The 26,215-nt window shown below is 38.9% G+C and overlaps 1 protein-coding gene across 2 annotated transcripts in view; it reads left to right on the top strand.

Moving 5' to 3' along the window:
- LOC126234511 (endonuclease III-like protein 1) overlaps positions 1-26,215 on the top strand; it is a 35,741-nt gene that overhangs the window by 7,253 nt on the left and 2,273 nt on the right. The window lies entirely within an intron of this gene.

Raw genomic sequence — 26,215 nt, 5'->3', positions numbered from 1 at the left:
GAGTGAGGTACAGTTGAAATGGGTCAACTTACACAAATACAAGGATGTAACATTTTATAGGTATATGAAATGGGACGATTACATAGTCTCAGTCCTAGGTAAAGCAGGTGACTACTAAAATGCTAGGGAAATGCAGCCAGCCTATGAAGGAGATTGGCTATGAAGCACTTATGTCACATATCTGATTTGCTCAGATGTTTGGGGGGGGGGGGGGGAGGGCTGTACCACATAGTCCTAACAGGAGTATTGAATGGATACAAAGAAGGGTTGCACAAATGGTCACAGATTTGTCTGTCCAGTGGGAAAGTGTCATAAAGATGATGGAAGAACTGAACTGGCTGATGCTGACGCTTGAAGATGGATGCAAAGTAACCCATGAAAGACTACTTAGAAAGTTTCTAGAACAAACTTTAAGTGAGGAACCTAGGAGTATAGTAAAATCCTCTACAACCACACCCATAGGAATTAGAAAGACAAGATTAGACTAATTACAGTGTGCACAGAGGTGTTTAAGCAGTCACTGTTCCAGTGCTCCACAAGAGTCTGGAACAGTAAAACGCTCTAATAACTGGATCAATGGGAAGTACCCTTCGTCATTCACTTCAGAGTGGTTTACAGAGTGTAGGAGTAGGTGACAAGATACAGAACCAATTGCATGCTTAGTTACAGTATTATAGGGTAATTTTTAGTGGAAAAATACAGTTCCTGGGTACGTCAATTATAATTTTACGATAAAAACTACTATCTAAAATCCTTGATTATAAATTTTCAAAACTGTTACGCATAGTCAAAACAGAGAATAAAGTACAACAATAATATAATGATTAAATGTAGCACATTAATCCACTGTGGTTTTGCCTGATTTCATTGCCTCTGTTAGTTTTTGTGAATCATTCACAGTTTTTTTTAAATCATGGTAATCATTCTAGCAATAAAACTGCAGGAATGTGAAATGTACTTAATTAAACTGAGAAACAAATATATCACAGTACTTTATTCTAAATTACCATATGCTTACTGCATGCTGTTGCATGTTTGTGTGTTAAAGTATAATTGCATGTAATGGTTTATACTAAATAGGTCTAATATTCAGCTTGTGGAGACTACGAATGTGCATAGTATAGGAGCCGAAGTCAAATAAAAGCACTCCGTTGCGTCCTCATTGGAGCCCCCGTGTGTTGTTTTAACATTATGGCAAAAACAATTAATTAATTAGTATACTTTGTGTACACGTGGTGTCCAAAGTACAAGCATCACAAATATGGCATTTACATCTACTGATTAATTAATAACTTTAAGAATAATGATTATGATGGAAATTTGCTGACACTGCTCAAGAAGCGCTACAATAGTGAGTTCGTTCAGGAGAGTGTGTCAGCTAATTTATACACAGTGTCGCACACCTCCAGTCAGTCAGACTTGTGATTTTTTGTATACACGGAAAATGTGTAACATATAATATTGGGTTATTGGATGATAGTTCTTCAAGTGTTGAAGTTATTTACCCCCTCTTCTTCATTGAAGACAATGTTACACCCTCCAGCTTGCTCTGCTCAAGTTTCTTGCTTCTCCGAAGTATTTCAGACACCAGTAATTCAGGTAGATAGATCAACTGAAGTAAGGAACTAGTAAATGAAGTTGACTTCGTACTATCAGAATTAATGTCTTTCACATTATTGTTGAGCTAAAGAGAAATTCACATTCTCTCTCTGTCATGGATGGGTAAAGACGGACAGTACAAGATCAATGAAACATGCAATAGGAGTTTTTACAAACGTAAGGAAATTGATGTTCATCTTTTCGTGCTAGCTCCACAGGCTTGATTGCTGCAGGCATATCACATTTTAAACTTTGCCATAAACTACTTAGCGAATGAGTGGATAAAAATATACAGAAATACAGGTAAACTATCATAATTTCCAATACAACTGCTCCCCTGCTTTATACAGGCATGGTCCACTATTACTGAATGACAGTATACAGTAGTGGTGCTCTTTCTACATACAATCATAATGTATTAAAGTCTGTTTTCAGTTATAACTCTTATTGTATCTCTGGCCAGGCCGGAGTTTATAATACCTTTATTGATGTCCAGTCTTACTTTAATGTATACGCTAGGCATGCCAGTTCTTTTATTTTACAGTTTTATTTACATATTCTGAAAGTTTAATTACCCAGGTCTATATTGCAACAAAGGACATGTTCAAAGATAAGAGTCTGCTGCTCCATTATTGCAGCCCGCATCTCGTGGTCGTGCGGTAGCGTTCTCGCTTCCCACGCCCGGGTTCCCGGGTTCGATTCCCGGCGGGGTCAGGGATTTTCTCTGCCTCGTGATGGCTGGGTGTTGTGTGATGTCCTTAGGTTAGTTAGGTTTCAGTAGTTCTAAGTTCTAGGGGACTGATGACCAACCTAACCTAACCTAACCTAACCAAGTCCCATAGTGCTCAGAGCCATTTGAACCATTATTGCAGAGTAACCGCTACACGCCTCTTACAGGGCTTTGCCCACACACATTAAGCAATGTTGTGCATGCACCTTGTAAGTCCGTTGGTGCAACATGGTTAGGTGGTACTGTTTGTTTTCACAGTTTTTAGATAACAACAAATTTCATGTGATCAAAATGTCCATAGAGCTGCATCATGTTGAGAGTTCACCAAGTTTCAGGTTAAGTCCTTAAACATTTTCACCTTATATGGTCGCTGGTGGCAAAGTCTAGTGTCCCTTGCCGCTACAAAAGAACCGAAAAGTTTGGCTCATTGTAAGCACCCGCACCTTCAGTTTGTTTTGTTTGCCGATGATACAAACATTGCAATAAATAGCAAGTCAAATGTAGTCTTAGAAAGATCAGCCAATAAAATATTTGTGGACATTAATCACTGGTTCCTAGCCAATTCTTTGTCACTAAACTTTGAAAAAACACACTACATGCAGTTCAGAACTTGTAAGGGGTGTCCCAAGAGTATATGTCTAACATACGATGACAAGAAGATAGAAGAAGTGGACAGTGTTAAATTCTTGGGATTACAGCTTGATAATAAATTCAACTGGGAGGAGCACACCACAGAACTGCTGAAGCGTCTTAACAAATCTCTGTTTGCAATGCGAATTTTGTCAGACATAGGGGATATAAAAATGAAAAAGCTGGCATACTATGCTTACTTTCATTCCATAATGTCATATGGGATTATTTTTTGGGGTAATTCATCAAGCCAAGCTAAAGTTTTCCGGGCACAAAAACGTGCAGTGAGAGTTATATGTGGTGTGAACTCAAGAACATCCTGCAGAAGCCTGTTTAGGGAACTAGGGATACTAACTACTGCTTCCCAATATATTTATTCCTTAGTGAAATTTGTCATTAAAAATATATCACTTTTTCAAACCAACAGCTCAATTCATGGAATCAATACTAGAAATAAGAATAATCTTCACAAGGATTTAAAGTCACTTAGTCTTGTACAAAAAGGTGTGCATTATTCAGGAACACACATTTTCAATAACTTGCCAGCAGCCATAAAAAGCTTAACAACCAATGAAATTCAGTTTAAGAGAAGCCTAAAGGATTTATTGGTGGCCAACTCCTTCTACTCCATTGATGAATTTCTTAGTAAAACCAACTGATTTGTATATAAGTACAACATAACTTCTGCACAATTTCAGTGCAGTAATGTGTTCATTGAAAATTTGTGTGTGTGTGTGTGTTAGTATAATCTAACTTCTGCACCATTTCAGTGCAGTAATGTGTTCATTGTAAATAAGTATTACAGTAGTTGTATTACCTTATAAATAAATAAAACACTTTTTTATTTTAAATTCAGTGCATTAGTATTTGTAAAATGACTCTTAGTGTTCATTAAAAAATGACGATCATTCCACTTGGGACCTGTGGAATGGTACATTAGCTTATTTGTTTTAGTTGTAAATATTTGTCATGTATTGTTGTTTCTCTGACATGTTCCACATCCTGGAGGACCTCCTCACTACGGATCAATTGGAATGAAAGTAAATCTAATCTAATCTAATCTATAACACATGTAAATGTAACCTTTTTAGAGCACATGCCAAACACCTGGTAATTGAATAATTCCTATTGATGTCTGTTTTGTCAATACATATATGGTCTCTCATAATATGCACAAAATAAGCATTACAGTTCAGTATCACTTGATTTAAACTAAGCATACATAAGCCTATTTGTACATACATGGTACAATTTATACATATTCAAGTATACATTCAGTATAACATTTATAACTTGTGCAGAAAACAACATTTCAGTACCACTGTATGTCCTTTAACATTTCATTTTCGTCCTGAGGGTGCATATAACATCATCTTATGACATTTTAAATAGACAGTACGTGACATTTTCTCAGAGCACTCAAAGGCTTCTTGTCTTGTACAGAATTGTCATGAGCAGGTAACTCTTAATGTCTTGAGTTCATGCAGTAGTATTACCATACACTGAATAAAAATTAATTTTTTTCCTATTTTAAGGTTGAAAGAACAATATACATATATACAGTTTGATAATATGCATAAATCACTGTCCTCGCACTTCATCCGATTCCTGTGCCTATAAATACAGATTGCTAATGAAAGAGAAGAAATCTTCAATAAGTGTTAACCAATACAAGCAAATATAGCTACGCTTAGCCCCACCTCTCTCAAGTCTGTTAGGAATGCATCTACTTATCTTCAAGGAATGGTGGCGGGGGGTGGTGAGAAGCCTTTTTTTCTGCTGCTGAAATCCATCGTCTACATACCATGGAATAATTGAGTAAACTCTTTCTACACACTTCTTTCTATCTTTGTGAAACAACGTACTTCTTGTTTGCCGAACTGATTGCAGAATTCTGAAAGTGCAGTGGTCATAAGTTATCAATATTACTTGTTTGAAAATACCTGTAGTGAGTGTGATTCAGTGTATTTAACTTATATCCATATTTTCAGGATACCACTGTTGTGTATATAATATACTTAAATATGTCACTATGAAGACAATACCAAGAAAATATTGTAGAAGAACATTCGGATAAGTCACAATCCCATGTAAATGTATCATGAATTCTCATATTTGGTGCTCATATCAGTAGCTTGCACTTTCTAATATGCGGTCTGACCCCTTTCTGCTGTGGTAGTACTAGACCTAAACACAAATTTAACAACATTCTGCATTCTTTAATATCTTCATATACACACATTCATTCACACTGTCACATTCGTACATATGTTTATATTCATATAATTACTCTTATTGCGGTGTGACCCATTTTGTTTTGTACAAACTATCTAAATTCTCCTTTCCACGTTTACCAGGGCATGTCCTCGCATCATTACCTGGAAGACAAACTTAATAACAACTTTATAAACTAAGAACATAATCGCTCCATGAATAACTAATGTATCATTTTTCTCCACACGAACACATATGTTTAAAGTAAAAAGGTACATGTAGATGTGTAACGTCAACTCCTTTTTAGTCCTCAAAATCAATCATTCTGTTATTAGAGCTCAAATACTCATTGTGTGTCTATCATTTTGACTTACCTTTTTCAGTCCTTTCACATGTATACTACAATTACACGTGCAGTTAATGAGTGTTGTTGTAGAGGGGTACGAACTCATTATCTTCCGTAGTTCAGAATGTGACCATACTCCTACACATGTTCTTTCTTTTGTTGTGTATAGATACTTTCCTTATAGTGTTTTATTTGTTTGCATGTAACTTCAGTTTACATTTGTATACACTGTAAATAGTAGTGTAGTGTGTAGATATGTTTCTGTACTTAGTCATTCTTTATTCCTCCGTGAATTTCCTCTTTAAATGTCCATATTGTATTAGTTTTATCCTTATAGTATACACTCCCTCATTTTAATAGTAATTAACTTATATCAAAGCTTCCAGAATAAATCTTATTTTGCAGCTATATGCCAAGTTTGCGTTGCATCCAGCATGCTAAGTGGCGTGTTTGACTAAACAGTTTCTTGGATGCACTGAGGGTGCTGACCTGTGTGTTTGCTCCTAGTATGCCTGCGCGTTATTTCCCTCTCATAATGTTGTTTCACATGTTTACATTTCAAGTGCATTATCTCAGTGTATTTGGGAAAAGTACATTTTGTAGAATGAGTCAGCACCATTACGATTGTGTAAGATTTTCAGGCTTCGCATTGCCTTTTGACATTAAACAGAATCTTAAATTACTATAACTTATTTTGCTTCCATGTAGAAACATATAAATAAAATAGAAAATTTTTTTCTTAAAACGAAGCAACAACTGTTACATACATATTATATTGAAATTTTGCACTTTTTCTTGTACAGTGTTTAAAGTGAGATTTGACCTTTGTCCAATCGTTTTAGTGTGCATCTTCTCTTAGGTCCTTGTGTGGATAAAGTCCCTTGTGCTTTCCACTGTTAAGGTAGGCTAATCTATATGCACCTGGATGTGGGATTTCAGGAACTACAATTGGCCCAGTGTACAAAAGCTGCCATTTCCAATTGAGCTTCCCATATTCTGTAGGTTTAGGGTGCACTTGTAGTAATACATCTTGTGCTACTTCAAATTGTACAGTGTGCCCTAATCTCTTGTCCCATGACTTTTTCCTTTGTTCAGCATTTCCTCCAGATTAATCAAAGCCTGCCGTACTTTTTCTTTGAATGACATCTCTCCCCTGGGTATCTTGGGCAATGGTTTTTCCCACTCATTGACTTCTCTTTTAAACATCAATTCAGTTGATGTAAAACCAGTTGAAGTTTGTGGTAAGTTGTTAATGACTTGTTGAAATGGTGAGACAACTCCACCCGTTTCATGTGCTTCTGAAGTGCATAGATGCGTTTTGAATATCCTTTCTATTGGGCTCTCCTCGGGGTGAAATCTGAATACAAATATATATTTTATCTTGTTTGTATTAGTAAATTCCTTCCATCTATTGCCTACGAAGTATGATGCATTGTCCGTTAACAATATCTGCAGCTTTGCCACTCTCAGGAGATAATCTTCTGTAATCCTCCTGATAATAGAACCTGCTCTTACCGACGACACTGCATACAACTTTACATATTTTGTGAAAACTTCATACAAGGCAAAAACATATTTGACACCTCCCGTCCCTTGCGGATACGGTCCAGCAACATTCAAGGACATTAATTTTTAAAGATTCTGTGGGCACTGTACGATGTAGCTCAGTCAACTTGGACTTGTTGACTGCTTCATCTTTTGGAAAGTAATGCACTTCCGAATTACTTGGAGAAATCTTCTTCGCAAGTTGGGAAAATAGTACATATTTATCTTGTTGGTGCATTTAGAAACCCCATGGCGATTCCATACATTGTGAGTGTACAAAATGAAAACACACACACACACACACACACACACACACACACACACACACACACACCTGTTCTTGATTCAGTGTATGCTGATGAAACATGACTCCCTTATATAGAATTTCTTCAAATTCGAATCATTATTTTCAGGCAGTTTCAACCTTATCTTTCTCCATCGCAGGTCTTCCTCTTGCAGTTGCTCTAAACTCTTACACATCTCTACATAATATGGTTTTTGTGTTTTCTCCTGCATAAGCAGAACTCTAATTTAGAATTCTGTTTTCTGAATTCTAAGAATTCATCAAGCCCTTGAAGTAACATTCAGAAGGAGTCTGTGATTATGTTTTGTTTACCCTTGATGTATATGATTTTAAAACTGCACTCCTGCAAGTACATGCACTGCCTAGATCACCTTCGATATTGTGCAAATCAGTGTAACACCTTTGTCAAAAGCCTCTCATGTTCTTCCCATGTTGGAGTAGATATTAATAGGTCATCAACATAGAGAGTGACTCTACTGAGAAGTTCTGGTCCCGGAAATGAAAAAGCCTGTGTTCATGTTCAATGGCAAAACACAAAATTTGGAGCTCCTGCCCCCTCACACAAAGGCTGTGTACTTCCTACTATCTTCATGTAATACTATTTGCCAATACAACATCTTTAAATCAACTACAGTGAGGTTTTTAACATTATGAAATTTCAGTAACTGTTCTTTAAGGTTGTTAGGGTGTGTCCTGACAGGAACAATGATTTTGTTTATACTTCAGGTGTCAAGTACAAGCGTGATCCTATTGTCATGCTTGGTGACAGCTAAAATAGGGCTACAATATGGGGGTTGTATGATTTTCCAATTTATCATCGTTTCAATTTCTTTCCTCACAGCTTCTCTTTTTGCCCAAGTAATTGGATATGAAGAAAAGCAGAATGTTTTATTACCCTGGGGCATCTTCTACATATTTGCGCATGATGAAGTATTACTTCTTGTAACTCGCCTTCTGATCCTTTGACAATCAATCAGATTCACTTATCTTGATTTGGACAGTGTCCACGTTTGTGTCTTTTCCAGACAGCTGCTCACCCCTTTGTGTATCAAGAAACAGTACATTTGAGTATGACAATTGTACTCTGATATCAGTTCTCAGTATGAGTGGATGGTCAGTTGTGCTGGTTTCAAGTAAATGTACTGATAACCTCTGTTCATTCATTATAAAGAACATTTTCCTTGCCCTATGTCAATCTGTACTTTGTATTGTCTAAAGCTATCTATTCCAGTAAAACAATTTACTACAAGTTTTTCCACTACCAGAAAAGTACACATTAGAGAAAAATTGCTGATGGTAGTGGATATTTGTGCCTGAAGTTTAAATTCTTTTGACTTGCTCCCCACTGCAGTCGGAATACGACAGTTCTGCATCTTTGCAGCTTGCTAAGCAGACCTTGTGATATTACATTTGTCAAAGCACCCGTGTCAAGTCCCACAGGTACATCTAGATCACACATCTTGGCATTAATTACAGCTTGCACTGACTCCTAATTATCCGTGTCTGCACTCACTGGTCATACCGGACTCGAGAGTCCATTACCGCAGCAACGTATTTTCACCATCTGTCCCTTTCTTGGGCTATTTCCTTCCATTCACCTTTAATACCTTGGCTCCTCAAATCAGCTTTCACATTGTCCTCCCATCTACGCCTCGGTCTCCCCACAGGACGTTTTCCCTCTAAGCGCCCTACCAGTACTCTGCGCGCTGCCCTGCCCTCATCCATTCGAGCTACGTGACCCACCCATCGCAGCGTACGTGATTTAATAATACTGACTATGTCAGGGCTTGAATAGAGTTTGTGAACTTCTTCGTTATGCAGTTTTCGCAACTCTCCACTAATGTCATCCCTTTTTGCTCTGAAAATTTTCCTCAAAATTTTGTTTTCAAATACTCGAAACGGCTTTTCATTTTGCACAGTGAGAGACCAAGTCTCACACCCATTCAGCATAACTGGTAGAATAATAGTTTTGTATATTCTAATCTTTAAATTCCTAGATAATATCCGTGATGAAAGGAATCTATTCAGTGGCAAGTAGCACGCACTTCCCGCCTGTAATCTCATCTTCAGTTCGGATTCAATCTGATTTCTCAAAGTGATGTCCATGCCTAGATACTTAAATGTGTTCACTTTTTCAAACTGCATATCTCCAACTCTTAACATTTCCTGATCTACTGCTTTTGGCATTCTAGTAGTAATCAGGATTTACTTTTGTCTTCACTTATCCTTAGACCTACATCTTCACTAGCCTTGATTAACGCATTCGCATTTGCTGTTACAGATTCTTTCCTATCGCTAATGATTTTTAGATCATCTGCATACCCTAATATCTTAATATTTCCATATAACTCCACTGGATAGATAACTATCGTTCTGTTGATTGTAATTGCTGGGTGAAGGACTGCCAGATGGTCTCTTTGCAGTCAGTTCCTGCCATTACTGTATCGGTTATTGCCATCTGCTGGGGGTGCATTCTGAAGTTGTTGCCCATGCCCCTGTGTTTGGTATAAGACGCTTTATTGTAATTCTGTTCATGATTTCCTTTGAAACCTCACTTGTACCTTTGGTTTTCCCCAGTGCTATAATTATTTCATGTATTATTGTTGTTGCACGGGGCTTAGGGGTGCCAACCGTGTTGATTATTGCCACCGTTTCCATTCTGCTGTTGACTATTTTGCAGAAGTGCTCACTGCATATTAATGTTTCGTGTTTCTGATACTCCCTCTTCACATACTAAGTCAGTCGAGTTGAGTATGGGTAAGAAGTACTCTACATCATTATGTGGTGTAGTGATCAATTTTTCCCTGATATGGACGGGCAGGCGACTTTTCACTATTTTCAATACATCCATGTGGGAAACTGGGTTTGTCCAGTATATGGTTTTGTTAAGTATTTTTTGAAATACTTTCTCAATCCCCCATGTTTACCACTGAATGGTGATGGGTTGAAAATCCCTCGACATAACCTCTCATTGACTGCTGTGGACCAGTATTTGTTCAAGGAAGGCCTGTTCAAATTGCTCATAGGTACTGCATCTCTCAGCCATATCTATTTCTCATAAGAAAACATCACCCCATGTGTACCCCACAATGCATTGGATCTTCTGTGCTTCTGTCGAGTTATGGGGTAACACGTTGCAAAAATCTCTGATAACTCTTAGAACATGCCCTTTTGAGTTGTAAAATCATAACCATATTATTACCTTCTAATTGTTATTGAACCGTATTGGATAATATCACTACTGTGTATGTTATGACAAAGTGTTTGCATTGCTAATTATAATTTTGGAGATTCCCAACTGGCTAAGCACATTTGATTTGTACAAGACTGTGAATCAGAAACAATTTATTTGATGTGATACTTGAGTTCATTAGTGTTATGGTAGTCATATGTTTCATTGTCGTGCTCATGTGCAATGATTGGTGCCATCTGACCATCCAGTTCAGTTTGTCCCATGATTTCTCTAAATCAGTTGGCACAAATTATGTATTGATTACTTACAAAAGGCCATGACTGTTTTCATACTGATTCCTGTAAAATTCAGGCTTCTCTTTTCCTAATACCCTCAGCATCAACAGAATGTTAAGCTTTAAATGTTCTTCACTATAGACAATCGGTTTTCATAGATTGATAACCTTCATGGATGATTGGTTACACAATTCAGGGCTTTCTACATATTGGATATTGTTGTCTAACAATTATTACAATATTGTATCTAAAAACAAAGATGATGTGACTTACCAAACGAAAGCGCTGGCACGTCGATAGACACACAAACAAACACAAACATACACACAAAATTCAAGCTTTCGCAACAAACTGTTGCCTCATCAGGAAAGAGGGAAGGAGAGGGAAAGACGAAAGGATGTGGGTTTTAAGGGAGAGGGTAAGGAGTCATTCCAATCCCGGGAGCGGAAAGACTTAACCTTAGGGGGAAAAAAGGACGGGTATACACTCGCGCGCGCGCGCACACACATATCCATCCACACATATACAGACACAAGCAGACATATTTATTGTCTGCTTGTGTCTGTATATGTGTGGATGGATATGTGTGTGTGTGCGAGTGTATACCCGTCCTTTTTTCCCCCTAAGGTAAGTCTTTCCGCTCCCGGGATTGGAATGACTCCTTACCCTCTCCCTTAAAACCCACATCCTTTCGTCTTTCCCTCTCCTTCCCTCTTTCCTGATGAGGCAACAGTTTGTTGCGAAAGCTTGAATTTTGTGTGTATGTTTGTGTTTGTTTGTGTGTCTGTCGACGTGCCAGCGCTTTCGTTTGGTAAGTCACATCATCTTTGTTTTTAGATATATTTTTCCCACGTGGAATGTTTCCCTCTATTAATTATTACAATATTTTAAGATTAATAAAATAATCTGCACATTAAATATAAACTCACATTTCATATAAGGACACCTAAAACTATCATCAAAACACTAGTAGTTTAGTTGTAAATGTGCCATATTCGGTAGCATTGGATTCTCATCTTCAAGAAGTTGCTGTAGCTTCTTTTGATCCTGTGGAATTGTAGTCCATAGAATGACTCACGTAAATCTGTTCCATCTGTCATGTGTTGAGACACCCACATTGTTGGCTGTATAATTAGTTTGAACATTCTTAAATTTTCCATTGCTAACAGAGTGGTGACTGTTAAGGGACTGTTGACACCCATACTACATAGCTGCTTATACTGTGTGCTTTGTCAGTAGTTTATTCATAAGAAATTCAGTCTCCCACTTGTCCTTGAACATTTCTGCTAGCAAGAGGGATAATGGTGAGCCCATTGCCAGACCTTCCCTATTGCTTGTAATAGCTCCCTTGAAAGTGGGAATAATTTTGATTTAAAGGATGTCCTACTGTACTGACTATGATCAGTTGTTATGGGTTGATGTTGTGTATTTCCTCTCTAATTTCTTTGTGTGTGTGTGTGTGTGTGTGTGTGTGTGTGTGTGTGTGTGTGTGTGTGTGTGTGTCTATACTGATTCACATTTTACGCCCTGCATGAGCAGTTAACCTATTTCAAAAGTCTTAGTCTTAAACAATGCAACACAGCAAGGAACATACAAAAACATCATATACATATTATGTAGAATTAGTGAAGGGAAAAGAAAAATTTTCACAATGGAGATGGCCATACAGTAACAAGAAAACGTGAATCAAAGACTAGTGTGTTATCCACAATGTAACTAACATCTCTAAACATGTACTGGCTTGATGGGACAGGAGGCTAGTATCGCAAAGGATACCCTCTGTGAAGTGAAAATCAGCAACATGTCGGGTGGGGGCGGGGGGGGGGGGGGGGGGCTTCCAGGAAGTGGACTCAGGCAAAGTTTAACATTTAATTAGTTTGTACAAGAAAGGGCCAGTATTATGAAATGTATGGTTAATGGACTACAGGACCCTAGATAAGAAGCAAAGTTGATTGGCTGAAATGGCTACAGTTTCTAACATCTCCACAGAGGAAATTTACCAGAATATCCACAGTTAAAGGAATTGGACAAAGTAGTTTTATAGCATGGAGAAACAAGTACACATCTACAACTGCGTGATTACTGTGCTATTCAAAGTAAAGTGCCTGGCAGAGAGTTCAGTGAAACACTTTCAAGCTGTCTCTCTGTTGTTCCACTCTCGAATGGTGTGCATGAAAAATGAGCACTTAAATTTTTCTGTGCAGGCCCTGATTTCTCTTATTTTATCATAATGATCATTTCTCTGTATGAAGGTGGATGCCAACAGAATGTTTGTGCAGTCGGAGGAGAAAACCGGTGATTGAAATTTCCTGAGAAAATTCCGTTGCAATGAAAAAGCCTTCATTTTAATTATTGCCACTCCAATTTGTGTATCATGTCTGTGGCACTATCTCACCTATTTTGCTATAATGCAAAATGAGCTGCCCTTCTTTGAACTTTTTCGATGTCATCCGTCTGCCCCCCTGATGCGGATCCCACACCGCACAGTAGTACTGCATAATAAGGTGGACAAACATGGTGTAAGCAATCTCTTTAGTTGACCTGTTGCACCTTTTAAGTGTTCTGCCAATGAATCACAGTCTTTGGTTTGCTCTACCCGCAACACTATCTATGTGATCGTTCCAATTTAGGTTATTTGTAATTGTAATCCCTAAGTATTTAGTTGAATTTACAGCCTTCAGGTTTGTGTGACTTACCGCGTAATCAAAATTTAGCGGATTCCTTATAGTACTCATGTGAACAACTTCACACTTTTCTTTATTCCAGGTCAATTTCCACTTTTCGCACCATACAGATATCGTATCTAAATGATTTTGCAATTCGTTTTAGTCTTCTGATAGCTGTATGAGATGGTAAATGACAGCATCATCTGCAAACAATCTAAGAGAGTCTCCTATTTAGTTAATACAGATCAGGAACAACAGAGGGCTATAACACTTCCTTGGAGAATGCCAGATACTACTACTATTTTACTCGATGACTTTCCATCTGTTACAACGAATTGTGACCTTTCTGACAGGAAATCATGAATCCAGTCGCACAACTGAGGTGATATTCCATAGGCACTCAGTTTGTTTAGAAGACGCTTGTGAGGAACGGTGTCGAAAGCCTTCTGGAAATTTAAAAATATGGAATCAATTTGACATGCCCTGTTGATAGCATTCATTACGTCGTGAGTATAGAGAGCTAGTTGTGTTTCAGAAGAATGTTATTTTCTGAATCCGTGCTGTGTGTCAATAAATCATTTTCTTCAAGGTAATTCATAATGTTCAAACACAGTATATCTTCCAAAACCCTACTGCAAATTGACGTTAGTGATATGGACCTGTAATTCAGCAGATTACTCCTATTTCCCTTTTTGGGTGTTTGTGTGACTTGTCCGGAACCGTGCGACTGCTACGGTCGCAGGTTCGAATCCTGCCTCAGGCATGGATGTGTGTGATGTCCTTAGGTTAGTTAGGTTTAAGTAGTTCTAAGTTCTAGGGGACTGATGACCACAGCAGTTGAGTCCCATAGTGCTCAGAGCCATTTGAACCATTTGTGTGACTTGAGCAATTTTCCAGTCTTTAGGTGTGGTTCTATCTGTGTGCAAGCAGTTGTATATAATTGCTAAATATGGAGCTATTGTATCAGCATACTCTGAAAGGAACCTGACTGGTATACAATCTGGACAGGAGGCATTGCCATTGTTAACTAATTTCCATTATTAACTGATTTAAGCTGCTTTTCTACACCAAGGATATCTACTTTTGTTTCTCATCTTGGCAGTTGTTCTTGATTGGAATTCAGGAATATTTACTTTGTCTTCTTTGGTGAAGGAGTTTCGGAAAACCGTGTTTAATAACTCTGCTTTAGTGGCACTGTTATCAGTGGCTTCACCATTGTTATCGCGCAGTGAAGGTATTGATTGCGTCTTGCCACTGGTGTGCTTTAAGTATGACCAGAATCTCTTTGGGTTTTCTGCCAGATTCTGAGACAGAGCTTCGTTGTGGAAATTAATATAAGCCTCTCTCACTGAAGTACACGCTATCTTTCGAACTTCTGCAAAACTTCACCAATTTTGGGGATTTTGCTTTCTTTTAAATTTGGCATGCTTTTTTCATTGCTTCTGCAACAGCGATCTGGCTCATTTTGTGTACCATGGGGGATCAGTACCATCACTTATAAATTTATGTGGTGTATATATATCTCTCAATTGCTGTCAATACTATCTATTTCAAATCATTCAACATCTGTTCTGTGCTTACATGATCGGAATGGAAGGAGTGGAGACTGTCTCTTAAAAAGGCATTGATAGTATTTTTATTAGCTTTTTTAAATACATGTACTTGGTGTTTCTTTTTGATGGTTTAGTGTGTTACGGTATTCAGCCTGGCAGCAACTGTGTTGTGGTTGCTAATCCCTGTTACCGTCATGATACTCCCTATTTGTCCAGTATTATTTGTTGCTAAGAAGTCAAGTATCTTTCGCAACCATTTATGTTTTGAGTGGGCTCATGTGCTAATTGTTCAAAATAATTTTCTGAGAAAGCATTCAGTACAATTTTGGATGATGTTACCACTGACTTTAAACATATAATTTTTCCAGCATATTGAGGGTAGATTGAAGTCACCACCGACTATAATTGTATGATTGGGTTACCTATTTGAAATGAGACTCAAGTTTTCTTTTAACTGTTCAGCAACTATACCTTTTGAGTCTTGGGGGAGGGGGGGGGGGGTCAATGAAACACTCTAGCGGTTGGGGGGGGGGCAGTAATAGTTTAGTCCGATTGGCAGTTTCGCTACAAGGTAAACTACTTCTGACAGCAATAAATACTCCTCCATCAACTGTATTTAATCTATCCATTCTGAACACTGTTAGATTGTTTGAAAAAATTTCAGCTGAACTTATTTCCGGCTTTAGCCAGCTCTCTGTACCTACAACTATTTGAGCTTCAGTGCTTGCTATTAGGGCTTGGAGCTCTGGTTCTACGACAATTTGCAACTACAATACCAATCGTTTCTACAACTACTTTACTGTGTTTTACCTGCCCTCTTTTAGATGAACCCCCTTTCTGTGGTTTCCTGAGACCCTCTGACCCAAACAACCACCTAGTCCCTTCCACACAGCCCCCACTACCCGTTTAGCTGCTTCCTGTGTTTGGTGGACTCCTGACGCCTTAAGTGGAACCCAGAAACCCACCACCTGATGGCGCAAGTCAAGGAATCTGCAACTTACACAGTCACATAACTGCCTGATCCTCTGATTCAGACCCTCCACTCAGTTCTGCACCAAAGGACCACAGTCGGTTCTATTGACGATGCTGCAGATGGTGAGCTCCGCCTTAATCTCGCAAGCAAGACAGGCAGTCTTCCCCATTTCCGCTAGCCGCCCGAAACCAGAGAGTATCTCCTCCAATCCAAAGTGACTCACGTCATTGGTATCGACATGAGCCACCACCTGCAATTGGCTGCACCCTGTACTCTTCATGGCATCTGGAAGCACCCTTTCCACATCCAGAACGACTCCTCCTGGTATGCCCACGGAGTTCGCGCTGGCTTCCTTCCCCTCCTTGTGACCCATGTTCCTAAGGGGCCCAATGTTGGAGCTCCCAACTACCAGCAAGCCCACCCTCTGTGAATTCCCAGATCTTGTGGGCCGAGGAGCTTCCTATGGAACAGGGTGGACGACTGCATCCGGCTCAGAGACTTCGTCAGCCACAGATAACGCCAAAAACCTGTACGTCAAGCAAACTGGGGAGGCCCTACGATCGGCCCCTCAGAAAGTCTTTCACTGCCTGCCAGACTTTGGAATGATCTCCCACTCGACCACGGCTGAGGGGTCAACCTCATTACAGGTAGTACCTGGGGCAGTCACAGCAGTGGACCGATCGGGGGACATGTGGAACATGCTCAACGACCCTAGCATCCCCACATCCAAACACCCCCCCCTCCCTCCCCCCACGCATTCTATTTAGCGACGAAGCGTCCTTCACCAACAGCAGTAACGTAAACTGGCATAATATGCACTATTGGGCAATGGACAATTCACGATGGCTGCGACAAGTGGAACATCAGCGACCTTGGCAGGTTAATGTATGATGCGGCATTATGGGAGGAAGGATAATTGGCCCCCATTTTATCGATGGCAGTCAAAATGGTGCAATGTATGCTGATTTCCTACGTAATGTTCTACCGATGTTACTACAAGATGTTTCACTGCATGACAGAATGGCGATGTACTTGTAACATGATGGATGTCCGGCATATAGCTCGCGTGCAGTTGAAGCGGTATGGAATAGCATATTTCGTGACACATGGATTGGTCGTCGAAGCACCATACCATGGCCCGCACGTTCACCAGATCTGACGTCCCCTGATTTCTTTCTGTGGGGAAAGTTGAAGGATATTTGCTATCGTGATCCATCGACAACGCCTGACAACATGTGTCAGCGCACTGTCAGTGCATGTGTGAACATTACAGAAGGCAAACTACTCACTGTTGAGAGAAATGTCGTTAACCCATATTGCCAAATGCATTGAGGTTGACGGACATCATTTTGAGCATTTATTGCGTTAATGTGGTATTTACAGGTGATCACGCTGCAACAGCATGTGTTCTCAGAAATGATAAGTTCACAGAGTACATGTATCACGTGGGAACGACCAAAATAAAATGTTCGAATGTATTTACATTCTGTATTTTAATTTAAAAAACCCACCTGTTACCAACAGCTCGTCTAAAATTGTGGCCATATGTTTGTGACTATTACAGCACCATCTATCACAAAGCGAAAAAAGTTATCCAAATAAAACATTCATATTTCTTTACGTACTGCACGAATATGTAACAAAAAAGGAGGGTTCCTATTTTTAAAAAACGCAGTTGATATCCGTTTGACCTATGGCAGTGCAATCTAGCGGGCCAACCGTAGTGCCATCTGGTTTCCCCCTTGAAGCTAGACATGTTTCGTTCTTTATAGTTTTTTCGTTTGACGCTTATTTCGTGAGATATTTGGCCTGGTCACGATCAATGGACCACCCTGTATATATCGCAGCTCTAAACTTTATGCCATGAAGTTACTTTCTCTACACAAGAACTTCTATCCCATTAATTCTCAATAATGGCCCCTGGTCGCATGCAATTACATGGCTGAAGGCCACTACTGGAGGAAACAAAACCATTACATAAATCTCAATAGTGTTCTTAAGAATTTAAAACATGCCTGTTTACTTTCACTCTGAGAAACCAATCCATAGTCACAACTACATATTGGCACATCCTATGCAATCCTGTGAGTACTTGGTCACATCCTTATATCACTATTCTCCTATTTACACAAGCTAGTTAATCACACAAAAATTACAAATGAAATTCTTATCCTACTATATACACATGAAATTGAAAGCTGTCTCTTAGTTAAATCTTTAATGTGATCATTTCTTGCTACTTCTACTTTGTTTCTGCATTAGGTTCACTCTTAAGACTGAAGATCTTATTAAGGCCATTCCTTATTATACGTCCGCAGCTCGTGTTCTCAAGGTTGTGTTTTCGCTTCCCGAGCATGGGATCCCGCGTTCGATTTCCGGCAGGGTCAGGGATTTTCACCTGCCTCGAGATGACTGGGTGTTTGTATAGTCCTCATCATTTCATCATCATTCATGAAAGTGGCGAGATTGGGCTGAAAAAAGGTTGGGAATTTGTATGGGCGCTGCTAACCGTGGAGTTGAGCGCCCCACAAACCAAACATCATCATCCTTATTATACAACCACAAACTATTTTACAACACACGAATATAAAAAGTTTTAATTCACTGAAGTATTTTACTATTTACATTTCAAGAACAAATATTATTTTTAACTATTTATCCTTCCCTATACGTACATTTTCAAATTATGGTGTGGGTATAACCCGTGTATTTTTCCTGATTCTGGATACCCCAGAATATAGCATCCTTCATTCTGAATTCTCATTATTCTGCAAGGTCCTGTATAGGTCATCTGCCATTTCCGGTTTATTTTCTTCCACACATCTTCACAGTTACTCCACGGCACTGAATAGGAAGCATGACAGAACGTCTGGTGTGGATATACCTGCATATCATGTACATATCCTTGAATTATTCCGGGTTTTTCCGAAAATGTGCTTGCATATGTACTCAATAATCGAGAAAGCTCATGCTATTGATTGGCAACTCCATGGAGTGTCCTGTGCACCACGACCAGATAATGGATATACTTAGAAGGAGAGACAGCATTGGTTGTATTTTATTTGTTTTATTAACCCCAAAATCGATTTTCGGTCACTTAGTGACCATCCTCAGTGCTGTAATATATTTTGCGGTTAATGAAACAAATAAAATACGACCAATGCTGTCTCTCCTTCTAAGTAAATCTCATGCTGCTGTTCCCCCATTAAATATTCTGACTCCTTAACCTTCAATTGAATCTCTTGATGTATTTTAACGATTTCTTCATCATACTGTTCATTTATTTCAGAATACGCCTTCACTGGTACATTATCCTGTATATTGAGTAAAAAGGGTACCACCTCTATGTGTTCGAAACACTGACAATACCTATTGTGCCTCACCAATGTTGCCAATGCTTTAATCAATGGTAATTGCAAATTTTTGGCAGGCGTTCGTAGGAAACACAAGCTCTGGGGATGTCGATCATAGCTCTTTTTTCCCTTGGTATGTCCCATCCCATGATGCAAGTTGCAGCTAAATTCTTAACAATAAGGAACGTGCATAATATCACATCATTTCCTATTTCTATTCATGCCTGCACCTGAGCTTTGACATTTTGTGACTTTCCCTTTATTGCCCCCATAATTTTGCAATTTTGAACCGGCAATATAGGCAGTCTTTTCTTTTCATTAATAACATTGAAGAAACTTTCAGACACCATTGACACAGCCGCTCCTGTGTCAATTAAAACTTATGTGGGTACACCATTTACTTTTATGTGTACCGCAGCATGCACAATCTTGGTTTATGGGTCAGAACATTTATGAGGTTCGGTAATTAATTCCTTCTGCAAATCCTGTCCATCATTCTACCGCAGCATAGCAATCTGATTATTGTCCTTTTTCTAATTTGCCTTCGCTTCCATTCCGAATTGTCGAGTGCCGAAGGCTTACATCGACCCCCTGTAGTTTGTTAGCTGTTTGTCCTCGTTAACCTGTACTATCTGATTATTGTACTGTCTGTTCGTATTATTTTGTGTGGTGCCTGGGTTATTAACCCATGCTGATGTCGAAGTATTCACCAGCCTAGGAATAGCTTCGACATTATTGATCGGGACTCCCTGTCCCTGTCAGTTTGATAGTGCCGACCAGTTAGCAGCCATATTTTGCCGCCACTGGCTACCTCCTTGCTTCTTACTTTTTGGCTGAAAATTACTTCCGTAATTTTCCTCATTCCTCCTTTTCCTATTTCATCATATCGTTATTATTCTTATTGGGAGAGCTATTACCGCTCGACATACCATTCCCCCTATTTCCATTCCCTCCTTTCTGTCCATTTGGTTTCTCATAATTATAACCACCACATTTGTGTCCCCAGTTATTATTCCAGTTTTGATTTCCATAACCGTTATTCCTATGTTTGTAGTTATTACTTATTCCCTCAACGTTATTATTTTGTTGTCACTCGTCCTCTTGTATCAGATCCAAAGAATCCACAACTGACATGAATGTCTGTAAGTCATTGTTGGGTACATGTACCAGTTCTCTACGTATTGCGATAGGCAACTTGGATTTCAATATCCTAAGCACGTCGCATGTGGAAATCGGCTCTGACCAGTTTATATACTTCTCAAAGTATTTTCTGAGGGTTCCTAGCTTGCAATTGTACATCTCAGGATTGTATACATGTTTCCATAGTCTCTGTTGTATGCTATCTGGCCAAAAAATATTGCTCGAACTCACTGAAGTTCTCTGCAACCTCTGATGCCGATAATGCGGCATCTCCGGTAGTATATGAGATAACAAACTGTATCTTTCGCCTTTCCTGCCACAATGCAGGTAACACATTCTTAAAACTCTTTATGAATTTTACCAGATGAACAGATCTCCTTTCTTCAGAAAATACTTGAAATTATCTGTGTTTCAACAATGACTCTTCCTGTTTTAGGGTAACAAGAGTAGGTACTCCATTGCGAACAACCACCAGATTATTTCTACATGTATCCACTGCATATGTACTAACGGTCATATTATTTTATGGTGAATTTCTGTACGCATCTCGGTTTGACATATTGTTTCCGCCCTGCTGCACATTACGTGAACTACGGCCGCCTGAACTAGGTGTGACACAGTTTGATTCTATTATTGCAGTCACTTAATGGTTATTCTATAATCTTGGGTCATAAAGCTTCGTGATTTATGGTTGTACCTTCATGACTCTTATGTCTAACTTGGTCAAGCATTACTAATTTCACTTCCACTTCTACCTTTTGTTCAGTATTTAAAGAAATCTCCTCGATACCCTTGGTTAATTGCTTGACCTTGGTATTGAGAGATTCCTGGACCTCTTTGACCTCAGATACCTCTCCAGCCAAATTATTTACTTTGTCGGGTAAATCCTGCAAATTTTTCTTAACTTCAGATACTTCCAACTCTACCTTTTCTAATTCTTTGTTAACATTTTCTAATATTTGTTGATCCCTGTCATCTAAAGCATGATTAAGTTTCTGTATTAATGCTTGTTCGCGTTTGACTAACATCTCGTCCACTTTGGCGATTATGTTAGTCTCAATCTTTTCAAAAAACGCCGTCTGGCGTTGGACATCCTCCTCGCACTCTATTTTTCTCTACTGTTCCATTAATTCCAATCTCTGAAACAGAACTGCAAGCATATTGCTTGGATTCGCTAGTTCTACTTGTGTTCGTTCACTTTTGTCTGCTCTCTTGCAGCTGAATTTGCTCGTGGGTCCGACCGCCTCTTGTCCTCCCAGTACTTGTAAATTCTGTTGACAAATATCAGTCTGTGATCCTACATTATCCGGTGGGGTCGTGGTTTGTTCAGCCTCAGTAACTACATTTCCTCCCACCAATGATCCAGGAATATTCTCAAACTGTTCGTCACTCTTGTAATTTTCTATGTCTACACGGTAACGTCTAGTGTTTGGTCTAACCATGTTGCTAGCTAATGTCAATCCCATCACACAAAAATCAGATACTAACTGCACAACACTTTCTATACTAATGGTCACAATCGAAATACTACAAGGCCACTATGTTGAAAGTTTGTTATTAATTGCATGTGGTCAGGTGGTACAAACTAACTTCAATTAAAAACCTGTTTGCGTTCATTTGATTCCTTACATCACAGTCTCTTTTGGATGTAGTGAACAGCGTGGGTCTGCGATCACTCATTCAGTTTCTCTGTGAGCTTGTCGTCATTCCCATGCATGTGATACATGTAACGGAAACGTTTTGTTCATTAGTTACAATTCACTATGTGCTTTTGTACATACATTTAATCAGTGACAACAATTAAATTCGGTCAGAGGGTTCTAGTTTCAATTTCGGCTCCATGAGTAAGTGTTCAATGCAATCAGCTGCTGTTGTATGTGCACCGCACTGTTTGAATGCAAAACATAGGTCCTGTAGTGATGATGATTGTCCCTGAACATTCAGTTACACACAGTGCAGAACCCTTACTACCGGAGCCAATGTAATGTAATAAAAATAAAAATAGTTGTGACTCTTTTTCTTTACTATCCATGTAATGTAATAGAATGAATATGAGCCATGACATATAAAAAAGAAACACACATTAATGCAATAGTTCAGCATAAAAACTAAATAACTAATGTAGGAATATTATTAACCATGTAATATGTTGTTTAATTTAGCCCGACGCGTATAAGCACTCAGTAAACTAGCTCAGTTCTCAGGGGTTATGTAATTGTAAATACTCATTTGTTTAACTATTAAAACACCACAGATATTCCTCAATATATGCCTAGTTTACATCAAGTTAAAAGTCATTTGCTTATAGCACCAGAGAATATTTCACCAGTCTGTTCACTGTACAACAATAAATTCCGTAACTCAAAATTGTGGTGTTCTCTTGATTCCCAATATAAGATAACAAGTGTAGCTTATGCAAATGAAATCTTATACCAGAACTAGAATCCTGTGACCAGGCTTTCCTGCCTGGGATGCTATCTTGCAACTTTGAGAAAATCTGAAAGTGAATCTTATTAAATTATTTGCAGCGACCCCAGGCTCGTAGAATCTGAAAGAAAGGTTTAGTTTTTTAACTGGCGGCACGTCTCGGCGATGAGCTAAAACTATTTTCAGTTTTGTTAATAACTTACATTGGCTGATACAGCAAGATAATCCTTTGTTAAATCCTCCTTCGGTTCACGTCCAGATCATAAGACATGAGGAAGAATAGTAATGACAAAAGAGATCAGAGTTCAAACACAGAATCTCAATTCCATGGAATAGGCATACATTGTAGCATAATATATTGTTCCTTGATAAAACGCGCAAGTTACTCATACAATACTTACCATAAAAATATGTAATCTATACATTTCACATTCATGTCTGCCCAGGAGAAACAGTACAGTGCTCTGAAATGCTTCATTTACCAGATATTCGCCCTGTTTAGCTTTTAAACAAGTATGTCTACCAAAATGAAATCTGGTGTAGTGTTACTTCATCGTAATTGTTACTTTACAAAATATTAAAAAGAATAAACATACATGAAGCTAAAAATGTTAGTATCACAAGCAGTCTGTCTTTCACACTGATGGGTTTTTGCATAATGATGTCTTGCTTGGCAAATTGTGAGTCCAGTTTTAAGGAGTATTTTTTCCATTTCCATCACAGTCATTCTTGTAAAATTTTGATATTGTTGTGAATCTTCCATCACAGCCTCTACAGTGAGATTCTTGAGTGCTCCAAAATCATCCCACCGAGTCTAGGAGTAATTATAGATGAAAAGGTAAATTGGACTGAGCAAGAACTGCAACATGGAAGAAGGAATCAGCAATGCTCCATGCCCTACAAAAATATTAAAAGCTCATCCCTCTTCAACTGATAAAGAAACTTATACAAACACTTATACTTGACCACCAAAGGCAAAGGTCCCGAGTTCGAGTCTTAGTCCAGTTAGATTCGTATCTACTCACATTTTGCTGTGGAGTGAAAATTTCATTCTGGACTTGTACTTCCAATTATTGATTGCAGTAGTGTTATCCTAAAAGGCTTCTCAGGAAAGCTCACAGTGCCTGGAAATAGTTATGAATGCCTGTGTTCATTATATCTGCGATGTTCGACTTTTTGATCGCATTTCACCATCATAAGCACAGCTATCCTGGTCATGTGCAGACTAGTGCAGAGATGTCCATACCCTCCGTCTTCTTTACTGTCTTATCAATGAGGACTGCCTCTCATATCTCTGCTTGAAGTTAATGCTCTTGTCTGAACAACATAGCAAAAATATTCACTCCCATTAGAGCAAAATCCTCTCTAAATGACTCCATCATCCAGCTACTTTCTCCTAGTCCTTCAGTAGTGCGAACCTGACAACAGAACAACCTTCTGCATTACATTAGACAACTAAATAACATCTCCAGCTTCAGAAGACAGTTAATGACATATCTACTAAAGCAGAAATAAGGATTACCGTTGTCTCTGTATGCACTCACTACCCTTGTAAAGCACTCTCTCCGATCTGATATTCCTCATTTCCCATGATTCTTAGCCAGTGCAGTATCCTTAAATTTCCTTTTCCCAGAGGTGGCTGTGTCAGAAATCATCTTAATTTGTGTACCTATGTTTTCTTCTTCTCATATGTGTCATCATCGTCATAATAATAATAATAATAATTATTATTATTATTATTATTGCAACACCAAATCATAAACATGTGGAGACACACATTTGCTGTTACATCTTGCCAATATGCTGAATGACTTCCTTTTGCATCTGTCTGCATATACACCAAACAAAGGCACTCAGAGTGCGATATTCCACATTTGACAATGGTGTAAACAACATTTTCAGTTTCCATGAACATCTTTTGTTAGCCTAAGTGAGTAAGTGGATAATGGTAGTCCATAGAAATCCAAGTTACACACACTGGCTGTGGAACTGTACAAACTGTTTTTATACCAATAATACCAACGATACCTACAGACTTACCTTTCCTGTTCAAACAGCTCCAGTTCCCCATCAAACTCGCCTTTGTTATGATAATTAACAAAGCACAGAGTGAGACACCGGACATTTCTGGAACTGACCGAAGCATGCCGTGTCTTTCACATGGTCAATTTTACATGGGCCTGTCACCTGTGGTATTAAATCATAAAATGTTCATTTTCTCACCTAATCCTGAAAAGGTTATCAATGTAGTATCCAAAGAAATACTTTAAATACATATAAATTTTTTGGTAGGCCACAGTTAAAACATGAATAAGGGCATCTCACAGCAGTTAAATGCAACAAATTTTGTTCTAGTCTCTATACAAATATGATATCTATTAGAATTTGGAAATAATATTCAGTTATCTTCTCACAAAGTCGTTTTCCAATTTTTAATTATAACTTGATGCTGTGGCCTGTAGAAGAAAATAACACATCAGACGAGCCATCCAACTGTAGATATTAGCGGTGCCCATGTGCAGGCAGGTGGCTCAGTAGTATTTGGTGTAATTGTGATGCAAATCTTAACATCCCAAATTGTTTACTAAATCTTAACTGTTCTAAATGCTACGAGGACGGTTCAGAAAGTAACCTCCGATTGGTCACAGTGCGGGTTGTGGGGGGAGTAGCGACGCCATCTGTGCGTTCACGCACTCAACAGGTCAGTCGGCATCAAGCCGTGGTCGAGTGAACGTCGTACCTGCGCTAGTTTAGTTTTTGTGGCAGTTTGAAATGTGTGCTGCAATAGAAAACCCCGCCAAATGTGAAGTGCGTGCTGTCATAAGGTTTTTTACAGCCAAAAGATATTCTGCAGCAGCTATTCATCGTGAGCTTTGTGCCGTGTACGGACCAAGAGTTATGAGTGAAGGAGTTGTCCGTGAATGGGTACGTTTATTTAAAAGTGGACGAGAAAACGTTCATGATGAAGAGAGGAGTGGTAGACCATCATTGGTGACTGACGAACTCGTTCAGACAGTTGATGCAAAAGTTCGTGAAAATCAACGTTTCTCAATGTCGGAGTTGTCTACTGGTTTTCCACAGATTTCTAAGACTCTCTTGTACGAGATAGTGACAGCAAGATTGGGTTACCGTAAGTTCTGTGCACGATGGGTGCCCAAAATTCTTACCGACCACCACAAAACTCAAAGAATGGCCTCTGCATTAGACTTTCTGTCACGTTATGAGGACGAAGGAGAACCATTGTTAAACAGAATCGTGACCGGTGAC

Source organism: Schistocerca nitens, chromosome 2 (assembly GCF_023898315.1).
Source record: "Schistocerca nitens isolate TAMUIC-IGC-003100 chromosome 2, iqSchNite1.1, whole genome shotgun sequence".
In the NCBI taxonomy this organism is placed as follows: Eukaryota; Metazoa; Arthropoda; class Insecta; order Orthoptera; family Acrididae; genus Schistocerca; species Schistocerca nitens.
This window is presented reverse-complemented; position numbering and strand designations above follow the sequence as displayed.